A 15,257-nucleotide genomic window follows, 5' to 3' on the forward strand; every position below is an offset into this window, starting at 1 on the left:
GATGAACGGACGTCTGTCCACATGCTCAGTTCTGAGAGATAAGTGTGTGTGAAAGCCGTCCTTCACCTAGCTTGTTGGGAACACAAAGTTTCTCTTCAGTTGCAAACTCCTCTCCATACATATATATGGGGAGGTACTAGCACCAACTCTGTTTTACAGTGAAAACTGTAGGAACTTCAAACCGGCACTAGGAAACAGACCGAGAAACCAGAGTAAAATTTTCTCCTGCAACCCGTTCCCTTTGTGCTAGATGAACGAACGTCTCTCCACATGCTCAGTTCTGAGAGATAAGTGTGTGTGAAAGCCGTCCTTCACCTAGCTTGTTGGGAACACAAAGTTTCTCTTCAGTTGCAAACTCCATTCCACACATATATATGGGGAGGTACTAGCTCCAACTCGGTTTTACAGTGAAAACTGCAGGAACTTCAAACCGGCACTAGGAAACAGACTGAGAAACCAGAGTAAAAGTTTCTCCTGCAACCCGTTCCCTTTGTGCTAGATGAACGAACGTCTCTCCACATGCTCAGTTCTGAGAGATTAGTGTGTGTGAAAGCCGTCCTTCACCTAGCTTGTTGCGAACACAAAGTTTCTCTTCAGTTGCAAACTCCATTCCACACATATATATGGGGAGGTACTAGCTCCAACTCGATTTTACAGTGAAAACTGCAGGAACTTCAAACCGGCACTAGGAAACAGACTGAGAAACCAGAGTAAAAGTTTCTCCTGCAAGCCGTTCCCTTTGTGCTAGATGAACGAACGTCTCTCCACATGCTCAGTTCTGAGAGATAAGTGTGTGTGAAAGCCGTCCTTCACCTAGCTTGTTGGGAACACAAAGTTTCTCTTCAGTTGCAAACTCCATTCCACACATATATATGGGGAGGTACTAGCTCCAACTCGGTTTTACAGTGAAAACTGCAGGAACTTCAAACCGGCACTAGGAAACAGACTGAGAAACCAGAGTAAAAGTTTCTCCAGCAACCCGTTCCCTTTGTGCTAGATGAACGTACGTCTCTCCACATGCACAGTTCTGAGAGATATGTGTGTGTGAAAGCCGTCTTTCACCTAGCTTGTTGGGAACACAAAGTTTCTCTTCAGTTGCAAACTCCACTCCATACATATATATGGGGAGGTACTAGCTCCAACTCTGTTTTACAGTGAAAACTGCAGGAACTTCAAACCGGCACTACGAAACAGACTGAGAAACCAGAGTAAAAGTTTCTCCTGCAACCCGTTCCCTTTGTGCTAGATGAACGAACGTCTCTCCACATGCTCAATTCTGAGAGATAAGTGTGTGTGAAAGCCGTCCTTCACCTAGCTTGTTGGGAACACAAAGTTTCTCTTCAGTTGCAAACTCCACTCCACACATATATATGGGGAGGTACTAGCTCCAACTCGGTTTTACAGTGAAAACTGCAGGAACTTTCAACCGGCACTAGGAAACAGACTGAGAAACCAGAGTAAAAGTTTCTCCTACAACCCGTTCCTTTTGTGCTAGATGAACGTACGTCTCTCCACATGCACAGTTCTGAGAGATATGTGTGTGTGAAAGCCGTCTTTCACCTAGCTTGTTGGGAACACAAAGTTTCTCTTCAGTTGCAAACTCCACTCCACACATATATATGGGGAGGTACTAGCTCCAACTCGTTTTTACAGTGAAAACTGCAGGAACTTCAAAACGACACTAGGAAACAGACTGAGAAACCTGAGTAAAATTTCTCCTGCAACCCGTTCCCTTTTTGCTAGATGAACGAACGTCTCTCCACATGCTCAGTTCTGAGAGATAAGTGTGTGTGAAAGCCGTCCTTCAACTAGCATGTTGGGAACACAAAGTTTCTCTTCAGTTGCAAACTCCACTCCATACATATATATGGGGAAGTACTAGCTTCAACTCGCTTTTACAGTGAAAACTGCAGGAACTTCAAACCGGCACTAGGAAACAGCCTGAGAAACCAGAGTAAAAGTTTCTCCTGCAACCCGTTCCTTTTGTGCTAGATGAACGAACGTCTCTCCACATGCTCAGTTCTGAGAGATAAGTGTGTGTGAAAGCCGTCCTTCACCTAGCTTGTTGGGAACACAAAGTTTCTCTTCAGTTGTAAACTCCACTCCCTACATATATATGGGGAGGTACTAGCTCAAACTCGGTTTTACAGTGAAAACTGCAGGAACTTCAGACCGGCACTAGGAAACAGACTGAGAAACCAGAGTAAAAGTTTCCCTGCAGCCCGTTCCCTTTGTGCTAGATGAACGAACGTCTCTCCACATGCTCAGTTCTGAGAGATAAGTGTGTGTGATAGCCGTCCTTCACCTAGCTCGTTGGGAACACAAAGTTTCTCTTCAGTTGCAAACTCCACTCCATACATATATATGGGGATTTACTAGCTCCAACTCGGTTTTACAGTGAAAACTGCAGGAACTTCAAACCGGCACTAGGAAACAGACTGAGAAACCAGAGTAAAAGTTTCTCCTGCAACCCGTTCCCTTTGTGCTAGATGAACGAACGTCTCTCCACATGCTCAGTTCTGAGAGATAAGTGTGTGTGAAAGCCGTCCTTCAACTAGCTTGTTGGGAACACAAAGTTTCTCTTCAGTTGCAAACTCCACTCCATACATATATATGGGGAGGTACTAGCTCCAACTCGGTTTTACAGTGAAAACTGCAGGAACTTCAAACCGGCACTAGGAAACAGACTGAGAAACCAGAGTAAAAGTTTCTCCTGCAAAACGTTCTTTTTGTGCTAGATGAACGAACGTCTCTCCACATGCTCAGTTCTGAGAGATAAGTGTGTGTGAAAGCCGTCCTTCACCTACCTTGTTGGGAACACAAAGTTTCTCTTCAGTTGCAAACTCCACTCCATACATATATATGGGGAGGTACTAGCTCCAACTCTGTTTTACAGTGAAAACTGCAGGAACTTCAAACCGGCACTACGAAACAGACTGAGAAACCAGAGTAAAAGTTTCTCCTGCAACCCGTTCCCTTTGTGCTAGATGAACGAACGTCTCTCCACATGCTCAATTCTGAGAGATAAGTGTGTGTGAAAGCCGTCCTTCACCTAGCTTGTTGGGAACACAAAGTTTCTCTTCAGTTGCAAACTCCACTCCACACATATATATGGGGAGGTACTAGCTCCAACTCTGTTTTACAGTGAAAACTGCAGGAACTTTCAACGGGCACTAGGAAACAGACTGAGAAACCAGAGTAAAAGTTTCTCCTGCAACCCGTTCCCTTTGTGCTAGATGAACGTACGTCTCTCCACATGCACAGTTCTGAGGGATAAGTGTGTGTGAAAGCCGTCTTTCACCTAGCTTGTTGGGAACACAAAGTTTCTCTTCAGTTGCAAACTCCACTCCACATATATATATGGGGAGGTACTAGCTCCAACTCGGTTTTACAGTGAAAACTGCAGGAACTTCAAACCGGCACTAGGAAACAGACTGAGAAACCAGAGTAAAAGTTTCTCCTTCAACCCGTTCCCTTTGTGCTAGATGAACGTACGTCTCTCCACATGCTCAGTTCTGAGAGATATGTGTGTGTGAAAGCCGTCTTTCACCTAGCTTGTTGGGAACACAAAGTTTCTCTTCAGTTGCAAACTCCACTCCACACATATATATGGGGAGGTACTAGCTCCAACTCGGTTTTACAGTGAAAACTGCAGGAACTTCAAACCGGCACTAGGAAACAGACTGAGAAACCAGAGTAAAAGTTTCTCCTGCAACCCGTTCCCTTTGTGCTAGATGAACGTACGTCTCTCCACATGCACAGTTCTGAGAGATATGTGTGTGTGAAAGCCGTCCTTCACCTAGCTCGTTGGGAACACAAAGTTTCTCTTCAGTTGCAAACTCCACTCCATACATATATATGGGGATTTACTAGCTCCAACTCGGTTTTACAGTGAAAACTGCAGGAACTTCAAACCGGCACTAGGAAACAGACTGAGAAACCAGAGTAAAAGTTTCTCCTGCAACCCGTTCCCTTTGTGCTAGATGAACGAACGTCTCTCCACATGCTCAGTTCTGAGAGATAAGTGTGTGTGAAAGCCGTCCTTCAACTAGCTTGTTGGGAACACAAAGTTTCTCTTCAGTTGCAAACTCCACTCCATACATATATATGGGGAGGTACTAGCTCCAACTCGGTTTTACAGTGAAAACTGCAGGAACTTCAAACCGGCACTAGGAAACAGACTGAGAAACCAGAGTAAAAGTTTCTCCTGCAAAACGTTCTTTTTGTGCTAGATGAACGAACGTCTCTCCACATGCTCAGTTCTGAGAGATAAGTGTGTGTGAAAGCCGTCCTTCACCTACCTTGTTGGGAACACAAAGTTTCTCTTCAGTTGCAAACTCCACTCCATACATATATATGGGGAGGTACTAGCTCCAACTCTGTTTTACAGTGAAAACTGCAGGAACTTCAAACCGGCACTACGAAACAGACTGAGAAACCAGAGTAAAAGTTTCTCCTGCAACCCGTTCCCTTTGTGCTAGATGAACGAACGTCTCTCCACATGCTCAATTCTGAGAGATAAGTGTGTGTGAAAGCCGTCCTTCACCTAGCTTGTTGGGAACACAAAGTTTCTCTTCAGTTGCAAACTCCACTCCACACATATATATGGGGAGGTACTAGCTCCAACTCTGTTTTACAGTGAAAACTGCAGGAACTTTCAACGGGCACTAGGAAACAGACTGAGAAACCAGAGTAAAAGTTTCTCCTGCAACCCGTTCCCTTTGTGCTAGATGAACGTACGTCTCTCCACATGCACAGTTCTGAGGGATAAGTGTGTGTGAAAGCCGTCTTTCACCTAGCTTGTTGGGAACACAAAGTTTCTCTTCAGTTGCAAACTCCACTCCACATATATATATGGGGAGGTACTAGCTCCAACTCGGTTTTACAGTGAAAACTGCAGGAACTTCAAACCGGCACTAGGAAACAGACTGAGAAACCAGAGTAAAAGTTTCTCCTTCAACCCGTTCCCTTTGTGCTAGATGAACGTACGTCTCTCCACATGCTCAGTTCTGAGAGATATGTGTGTGTGAAAGCCGTCTTTCACCTAGCTTGTTGGGAACACAAAGTTTCTCTTCAGTTGCAAACTCCACTCCACACATATATATGGGGAGGTACTAGCTCCAACTCGGTTTTACAGTGAAAACTGCAGGAACTTCAAACCGGCACTAGGAAACAGACTGAGAAACCAGAGTAAAAGTTTCTCCTGCAACCCGTTCCCTTTGTGCTAGATGAACGAACGTCTCTCCACATGCTCAGTTCTGAGAGATAAGTGTGTGTGAAAGCCGTCCTTCACCTAGCTTGTTGGGAACACAAAGTTTCTCTTCAGTTGCAAACTCCACTCCATACATATATATGGGGAGGTACTAGCTCCAACTCGGTTTTACAGTGAAAACTGCAGGAACTTCAAACCGGCACTAGGAAACAGACTGAGAAACCAGAGTAAAAGTTTCTCCTGCAACCCGTTCCCTTTGTGCTAGATGAACGAACGTCTCTCCACATGCTCAATTCTGAGAGATAAGTGTGTGTGAAAGCCGTCCTTCACCTAGCTTGTTGGGAACACAAAGTTTCTCTTCATTTGCAAACTCCTCTCCATACATATATATGGGGAGGTACTAGCTCCAACTCGGTTTTACAGTGAAAACTGCAGGAACTTCAAACCGGCACTAGGAAACAGACCGAGAAACCAGAGTAAAAGTTTCTCCTGCAACCCGTTCCCTTTGTGCTAGATGAACGAACGTCTCTCCACATGCTCAGTTCTGAGAGATAAGTGTGTGTGATAGCCGTCCTTCACCTAGCTCGTTGGGAACACAAAGTTTCTCTTCAGTTGCAAATTCCACTCCATATATATATATGGGGAGGTACTAGCTCCAACTCGGTTTTACAGTGAAAACTGCAGGAACTTCAAACCGGCACTAGGAAACAGACTGAGAAACCAGAATAAAACTTTCTCCTGCAACCCGTTCCCTTTGTGCTAGATGAACGAACGTCTCTCCACATGCTCAGTTCTGAGAGATAAGTGTGTGTGAAAGCCGTCCTTCACCTAGCTTGTTGGGAACACAAAGTTTCTCTTCAGTGGCAAACTACACTCCATACATATATATGGGGAGGTACTAGCTCCAACTCGGTTTTACAGTGAAAACTGCAGGAACTTCAAACCGGCACTAGGAAACAGACTGAGAAACCAGAGTAAAAGTTTCTCCTGCAACCCGTTCCCTTTGTGCTAGATGAACGAACGTCTCTCCACATGCTCAGTTCTGAGAGATAAGTGTGTGTGAAAGCCGTCCTTCACCTAGCTTGTTGGGAACACAAAGTTTCTCTTCAGTTGCAAACTCCACTCCACACATATATATGGGGAGGTACTAGCTCCAACTCGGTTTTACAGTGAAAACTGCAGGAACTTTCAACCGGCACTAGGAAACAGCCTGAGAAACCAGAGTAAAAGTTTCTCCTGCAACCCGTTACCTTTGTGCTAGATGAACGAACGTCTCTCCACATGCTCAGTTCTGAGAGATAAGTGTGTGTGATAGCCGTCCTTCACCTAGCTCGTTGGGAACACAAAGTTTCTCTTCAGTTGCAAATTCCACTCCATACATATATATGGGGAGGTACTAGCTCCAACTCGGTTTTACAGTGAAAACTGCAGGAACTTCAAACCGGCACTAGGAAACAGACTGAGAAACCAGAATAAAACTTTCTCCTGCAACCCGTTCCCTTTGTCCTAGATGAACGAACGTCTCTCCACATGCTCAGTTCTGAGAGATAAGTGTGTGTGCAAGCCGTCCTTCACCTAGCTTGTTGGGAACACAAAGTTTCTCTTCAGTGGCAAACTACACTACATACATATATATGGGGAGGTACTAGCTCCAACTCGGTTTTACAGTGAAAACTGCAGGAACTTCAAACCGGCACTAGGAAACAGACTGAGAAACCAGAGTAAAAGTTTCTCCTGCAACCCGTTCCCTTTGTGCTAGATGAACGAACGTCTCTCCACATGCTCAGTTCTGAGAGATAAGTGTGTGTGAAAGCCGTCCTTCACCTAGCTTGTTGGGAACACAAAGTTTCTCTTCAGTTGCAAACTCCACTCCACACATATATATGGGGAGGTACTAGCTCCAACTCGGTTTTACAGTGAAAACTGCAGGAACTTTCATCCGGCACTAGGAAACAGACTGAGAAACCAGAGTAAAAGTTTCTCCTACAACCCGTTCCTTTTGTGCTAGATGAACGTACGTCTCTCCACATGCACAGTTCTGAGAGATATGTGTGTGTGAAAGCCGTCTTTCACCTAGCTTGTTGGGAACACAAAGTTTCTCTTCAGTTGCAAACTCCACTCCACACATATATATGGGGAGGTACTAGCTCCAACTCGTTTTTACAGTGAAAACTGCAGGAACTTCAAAACGACACTAGGAAACAGACTGAGAAACCTGAGTAAAATTTCTCCTGCAACCCGTTCCCTTTTTGCTAGATGAACGAACGTCTCTCCACATGCTCAGTTCTGAGAGATAAGTGTGTGTGAAAGCCGTCCTTCAACTAGCATGTTGGGAACACAAAGTTTCTCTTCAGTTGCAAACTCCACTCCATACATATATATGGGGAAGTACTAGCTTCAACTCGCTTTTACAGTGAAAACTGCAGGAACTTCAAACCGGCACTAGGAAACAGCCTGAGAAACCAGAGTAAAAGTTTCTCCTGCAACCCGTTCCTTTTGTGCTAGATGAACGAACGTCTCTCCACATGCTCAGTTCTGAGAGATAAGTGTGTGTGAAAGCCGTCCTTCACCTAGCTTGTTGGGAACACAAAGTTTCTCTTCAGTTGTAAACTCCACTCCCTACATATATATGGGGAGGTACTAGCTCAAACTCGGTTTTACAGTGAAAACTGCAGGAACTTCAGACCGGCACTAGGAAACAGACTGAGAAACCAGAGTAAAAGTTTCCCTGCAGCCCGTTCCCTTTGTGCTAGATGAACGAACGTCTCTCCACATGCTCAGTTCTGAGAGATAAGTGTGTGTGATAGCCGTCCTTCACCTAGCTCGTTGGGAACACAAAGTTTCTCTTCAGTTGCAAACTCCACTCCATACATATATATGGGGATTTACTAGCTCCAACTCGGTTTTACAGTGAAAACTGCAGGAACTTCAAACCGGCACTAGGAAACAGACTGAGAAACCAGAGTAAAAGTTTCTCCTGCAACCCGTTCCCTTTGTGCTAGATGAACGAACGTCTCTCCACATGCTCAGTTCTGAGAGATAAGTGTGTGTGAAAGCCGTCCTTCAACTAGCTTGTTGGGAACACAAAGTTTCTCTTCAGTTGCAAACTCCACTCCATACATATATATGGGGAGGTACTAGCTCCAACTCGGTTTTACAGTGAAAACTGCAGGAACTTCAAACCGGCACTAGGAAACAGACTGAGAAACCAGAGTAAAAGTTTCTCCTGCAAAACGTTCTTTTTGTGCTAGATGAACGAACGTCTCTCCACATGCTCAGTTCTGAGAGATAAGTGTGTGTGAAAGCCGTCCTTCACCTACCTTGTTGGGAACACAAAGTTTCTCTTCAGTTGCAAACTCCACTCCATACATATATATGGGGAGGTACTAGCTCCAACTCTGTTTTACAGTGAAAACTGCAGGAACTTCAAACCGGCACTACGAAACAGACTGAGAAACCAGAGTAAAAGTTTCTCCTGCAACCCGTTCCCTTTGTGCTAGATGAACGAACGTCTCTCCACATGCTCAATTCTGAGAGATAAGTGTGTGTGAAAGCCGTCCTTCACCTAGCTTGTTGGGAACACAAAGTTTCTCTTCAGTTGCAAACTCCACTCCACACATATATATGGGGAGGTACTAGCTCCAACTCTGTTTTACAGTGAAAACTGCAGGAACTTTCAACGGGCACTAGGAAACAGACTGAGAAACCAGAGTAAAAGTTTCTCCTGCAACCCGTTCCCTTTGTGCTAGATGAACGTACGTCTCTCCACATGCACAGTTCTGAGGGATAAGTGTGTGTGAAAGCCGTCTTTCACCTAGCTTGTTGGGAACACAAAGTTTCTCTTCAGTTGCAAACTCCACTCCACATATATATATGGGGAGGTACTAGCTCCAACTCGGTTTTACAGTGAAAACTGCAGGAACTTCAAACCGGCACTAGGAAACAGACTGAGAAACCAGAGTAAAAGTTTCTCCTTCAACCCGTTCCCTTTGTGCTAGATGAACGTACGTCTCTCCACATGCTCAGTTCTGAGAGATATGTGTGTGTGAAAGCCGTCTTTCACCTAGCTTGTTGGGAACACAAAGTTTCTCTTCAGTTGCAAACTCCACTCCACACATATATATGGGGAGGTACTAGCTCCAACTCGGTTTTACAGTGAAAACTGCAGGAACTTCAAACCGGCACTAGGAAACAGACTGAGAAACCAGAGTAAAAGTTTCTCCTGCAACCCGTTCCCTTTGTGCTAGATGAACGTACGTCTCTCCACATGCACAGTTCTGAGAGATATGTGTGTGTGAAAGCCGTCCTTCACCTAGCTTGTTGGGAACACAAAGTTTCTCTTCAGTTGTAAACTCCACTCCCTACATATATATGGGGAGGTACTAGCTCAAACTCGGTTTTACAGTGAAAACTGCAGGAACTTCAGACCGGCACTAGGAAACAGACTGAGAAACCAGAGTAAAAGTTTCCCTGCAGCCCGTTCCCTTTGTGCTAGATGAACGAACGTCTCTCCACATGCTCAGTTCTGAGAGATAAGTGTGTGTGATAGCCGTCCTTCACCTAGCTCGTTGGGAACACAAAGTTTCTCTTCAGTTGCAAACTCCACTCCATACATATATATGGGGATTTACTAGCTCCAACTCGGTTTTACAGTGAAAACTGCAGGAACTTCAAACCGGCACTAGGAAACAGACTGAGAAACCAGAGTAAAAGTTTCTCCTGCAACCCGTTCCCTTTGTGCTAGATGAACGAACGTCTCTCCACATGCTCAGTTCTGAGAGATAAGTGTGTGTGAAAGCCGTCCTTCAACTAGCTTGTTGGGAACACAAAGTTTCTCTTCAGTTGCAAACTCCACTCCATACATATATATGGGGAGGTACTAGCTCCAACTCGGTTTTACAGTGAAAACTGCAGGAACTTCAAACCGGCACTAGGAAACAGACTGAGAAACCAGAGTAAAAGTTTCTCCTGCAAAACGTTCTTTTTGTGCTAGATGAACGAACGTCTCTCCACATGCTCAGTTCTGAGAGATAAGTGTGTGTGAAAGCCGTCCTTCACCTACCTTGTTGGGAACACAAAGTTTCTCTTCAGTTGCAAACTCCACTCCATACATATATATGGGGAGGTACTAGCTCCAACTCTGTTTTACAGTGAAAACTGCAGGAACTTCAAACCGGCACTACGAAACAGACTGAGAAACCAGAGTAAAAGTTTCTCCTGCAACCCGTTCCCTTTGTGCTAGATGAACGAACGTCTCTCCACATGCTCAATTCTGAGAGATAAGTGTGTGTGAAAGCCGTCCTTCACCTAGCTTGTTGGGAACACAAAGTTTCTCTTCAGTTGCAAACTCCACTCCACACATATATATGGGGAGGTACTAGCTCCAACTCTGTTTTACAGTGAAAACTGCAGGAACTTTCAACGGGCACTAGGAAACAGACTGAGAAACCAGAGTAAAAGTTTCTCCTGCAACCCGTTCCCTTTGTGCTAGATGAACGTACGTCTCTCCACATGCACAGTTCTGAGGGATAAGTGTGTGTGAAAGCCGTCTTTCACCTAGCTTGTTGGGAACACAAAGTTTCTCTTCAGTTGCAAACTCCACTCCACATATATATATGGGGAGGTACTAGCTCCAACTCGGTTTTACAGTGAAAACTGCAGGAACTTCAAACCGGCACTAGGAAACAGACTGAGAAACCAGAGTAAAAGTTTCTCCTTCAACCCGTTCCCTTTGTGCTAGATGAACGTACGTCTCTCCACATGCTCAGTTCTGAGAGATATGTGTGTGTGAAAGCCGTCTTTCACCTAGCTTGTTGGGAACACAAAGTTTCTCTTCAGTTGCAAACTCCACTCCACACATATATATGGGGAGGTACTAGCTCCAACTCGGTTTTACAGTGAAAACTGCAGGAACTTCAAACCGGCACTAGGAAACAGACTGAGAAACCAGAGTAAAAGTTTCCCTGCAGCCCGTTCCCTTTGTGCTAGATGAACGAACGTCTCTCCACATGCTCAGTTCTGAGAGATAAGTGTGTGTGATAGCCGTCCTTCACCTAGCTCGTTGGGAACACAAAGTTTCTCTTCAGTTGCAAACTCCACTCCATACATATATATGGGGATTTACTAGCTCCAACTCGGTTTTACAGTGAAAACTGCAGGAACTTCAAACCGGCACTAGGAAACAGACTGAGAAACCAGAGTAAAAGTTTCTCCTGCAACCCGTTCCCTTTGTGCTAGATGAACGAACGTCTCTCCACATGCTCAGTTCTGAGAGATAAGTGTGTGTGAAAGCCGTCCTTCAACTAGCTTGTTGGGAACACAAAGTTTCTCTTCAGTTGCAAACTCCACTCCATACATATATATGGGGAGGTACTAGCTCCAACTCGGTTTTACAGTGAAAACTGCAGGAACTTCAAACCGGCACTAGGAAACAGACTGAGAAACCAGAGTAAAAGTTTCTCCTGCAAAACGTTCTTTTTGTGCTAGATGAACGAACGTCTCTCCACATGCTCAGTTCTGAGAGATAAGTGTGTGTGAAAGCCGTCCTTCACCTACCTTGTTGGGAACACAAAGTTTCTCTTCAGTTGCAAACTCCACTCCATACATATATATGGGGAGGTACTAGCTCCAACTCTGTTTTACAGTGAAAACTGCAGGAACTTCAAACCGGCACTACGAAACAGACTGAGAAACCAGAGTAAAAGTTTCTCCTGCAACCCGTTCCCTTTGTGCTAGATGAACGAACGTCTCTCCACATGCTCAATTCTGAGAGATAAGTGTGTGTGAAAGCCGTCCTTCACCTAGCTTGTTGGGAACACAAAGTTTCTCTTCAGTTGCAAACTCCACTCCACACATATATATGGGGAGGTACTAGCTCCAACTCTGTTTTACAGTGAAAACTGCAGGAACTTTCAACGGGCACTAGGAAACAGACTGAGAAACCAGAGTAAAAGTTTCTCCTGCAACCCGTTCCCTTTGTGCTAGATGAACGTACGTCTCTCCACATGCACAGTTCTGAGGGATAAGTGTGTGTGAAAGCCGTCTTTCACCTAGCTTGTTGGGAACACAAAGTTTCTCTTCAGTTGCAAACTCCACTCCACATATATATATGGGGAGGTACTAGCTCCAACTCGGTTTTACAGTGAAAACTGCAGGAACTTCAAACCGGCACTAGGAAACAGACTGAGAAACCAGAGTAAAAGTTTCTCCTTCAACCCGTTCCCTTTGTGCTAGATGAACGTACGTCTCTCCACATGCTCAGTTCTGAGAGATATGTGTGTGTGAAAGCCGTCTTTCACCTAGCTTGTTGGGAACACAAAGTTTCTCTTCAGTTGCAAACTCCACTCCACACATATATATGGGGAGGTACTAGCTCCAACTCGGTTTTACAGTGAAAACTGCAGGAACTTCAAACCGGCACTAGGAAACAGACTGAGAAACCAGAGTAAAAGTTTCTCCTGCAACCCGTTCCCTTTGTGCTAGATGAACGTACGTCTCTCCACATGCACAGTTCTGAGAGATATGTGTGTGTGAAAGCCGTCCTTCACCTAGCTTGTTGGGAACACAAAGTTTCTCTTCAGTTGTAAACTCCACTCCCTACATATATATGGGGAGGTACTAGCTCAAACTCGGTTTTACAGTGAAAACTGCAGGAACTTCAGACCGGCACTAGGAAACAGACTGAGAAACCAGAGTAAAAGTTTCCCTGCAGCCCGTTCCCTTTGTGCTAGATGAACGAACGTCTCTCCACATGCTCAGTTCTGAGAGATAAGTGTGTGTGATAGCCGTCCTTCACCTAGCTCGTTGGGAACACAAAGTTTCTCTTCAGTTGCAAACTCCACTCCATACATATATATGGGGATTTACTAGCTCCAACTCGGTTTTACAGTGAAAACTGCAGGAACTTCAAACCGGCACTAGGAAACAGACTGAGAAACCAGAGTAAAAGTTTCTCCTGCAACCCGTTCCCTTTGTGCTAGATGAACGAACGTCTCTCCACATGCTCAGTTCTGAGAGATAAGTGTGTGTGAAAGCCGTCCTTCAACTAGCTTGTTGGGAACACAAAGTTTCTCTTCAGTTGCAAACTCCACTCCATACATATATATGGGGAGGTACTAGCTCCAACTCGGTTTTACAGTGAAAACTGCAGGAACTTCAAACCGGCACTAGGAAACAGACTGAGAAACCAGAGTAAAAGTTTCTCCTGCAAAACGTTCTTTTTGTGCTAGATGAACGAACGTCTCTCCACATGCTCAGTTCTGAGAGATAAGTGTGTGTGAAAGCCGTCCTTCACCTACCTTGTTGGGAACACAAAGTTTCTCTTCAGTTGCAAACTCCACTCCATACATATATATGGGGAGGTACTAGCTCCAACTCTGTTTTACAGTGAAAACTGCAGGAACTTCAAACCGGCACTACGAAACAGACTGAGAAACCAGAGTAAAAGTTTCTCCTGCAACCCGTTCCCTTTGTGCTAGATGAACGAACGTCTCTCCACATGCTCAATTCTGAGAGATAAGTGTGTGTGAAAGCCGTCCTTCACCTAGCTTGTTGGGAACACAAAGTTTCTCTTCAGTTGCAAACTCCACTCCACACATATATATGGGGAGGTACTAGCTCCAACTCTGTTTTACAGTGAAAACTGCAGGAACTTTCAACGGGCACTAGGAAACAGACTGAGAAACCAGAGTAAAAGTTTCTCCTGCAACCCGTTCCCTTTGTGCTAGATGAACGTACGTCTCTCCACATGCACAGTTCTGAGGGATAAGTGTGTGTGAAAGCCGTCTTTCACCTAGCTTGTTGGGAACACAAAGTTTCTCTTCAGTTGCAAACTCCACTCCACATATATATATGGGGAGGTACTAGCTCCAACTCGGTTTTACAGTGAAAACTGCAGGAACTTCAAACCGGCACTAGGAAACAGACTGAGAAACCAGAGTAAAAGTTTCTCCTTCAACCCGTTCCCTTTGTGCTAGATGAACGTACGTCTCTCCACATGCTCAGTTCTGAGAGATATGTGTGTGTGAAAGCCGTCTTTCACCTAGCTTGTTGGGAACACAAAGTTTCTCTTCAGTTGCAAACTCCACTCCACACATATATATGGGGAGGTACTAGCTCCAACTCGGTTTTACAGTGAAAACTGCAGGAACTTCAAACCGGCACTAGGAAACAGACTGAGAAACCAGAGTAAAAGTTTCTCCTGCAACCCGTTCCCTTTGTGCTAGATGAACGTACGTCTCTCCACATGCACAGTTCTGAGAGATATGTGTGTGTGAAAGCCGTCTTTCACCTAGCTTGTTGGGAACACAAAGTTTCTCTTCAGTTGCAAACTCCACTCCACACATATATATGGGGAGGTACTAGCTCCAACTCGGTTTTACAGTGAAAACTGCAGGAACTTCAAACCGACACTAGGAAACAGACTGAGAAACCTGAGTAAAATTTCTCCTGCAACCCGTTCCCTTTGTGCTAGATGAACGAACGTCTCTCCACATGCTCAGTTCTGAGAGATTAGTGTGTGTGAAAGCCGTCCTTCACCTAGCTTGTTGGGAACACAAAGTTTCTCTTCAGTTGCAAACTCCATTCCACACATATATATGGGGAGGTACTAGCTCCAACTCGGTTTTACAGTGAAAACTGCAGGAACTTCAAACCGGCACTAGGAAACAGACTGAGAAACCAGAGTAAAAGTTTCTCCTGCAACCCGTTCCATTTTTGCTAGATTAACGAACGTCTCTCCACATGCTCAGTTCTGAGAGATAAGTGTGTGTGAAAGCCGTCCTTCACCTAGCTTGTTGCGAACACAAAGTTTCTCTTCAGTTGCAAACTCCACTCCATACATATATATGGGAGGTACTAGCTCCAACTCGGTTTTACAGTGAAAACTGCAGGAACTTCAAACCGCCACTAGGAAACAGACTGAGAGACCAGAGTAAAAGTTTCTCCTGCAACCCGTTCCCTTTGTGCTAGATGAACGAACGTCTCTCCACATGCTCAGTTCTGAGAGATAAGTGTGTGTGAAAGCCGTCCTTCACCTAGCTTGTTG

Source organism: Camelus bactrianus, chromosome 27, assembly GCF_048773025.1.
Source record: "Camelus bactrianus isolate YW-2024 breed Bactrian camel chromosome 27, ASM4877302v1, whole genome shotgun sequence".
NCBI classification, from domain to species: domain Eukaryota; kingdom Metazoa; phylum Chordata; class Mammalia; order Artiodactyla; family Camelidae; genus Camelus; species Camelus bactrianus.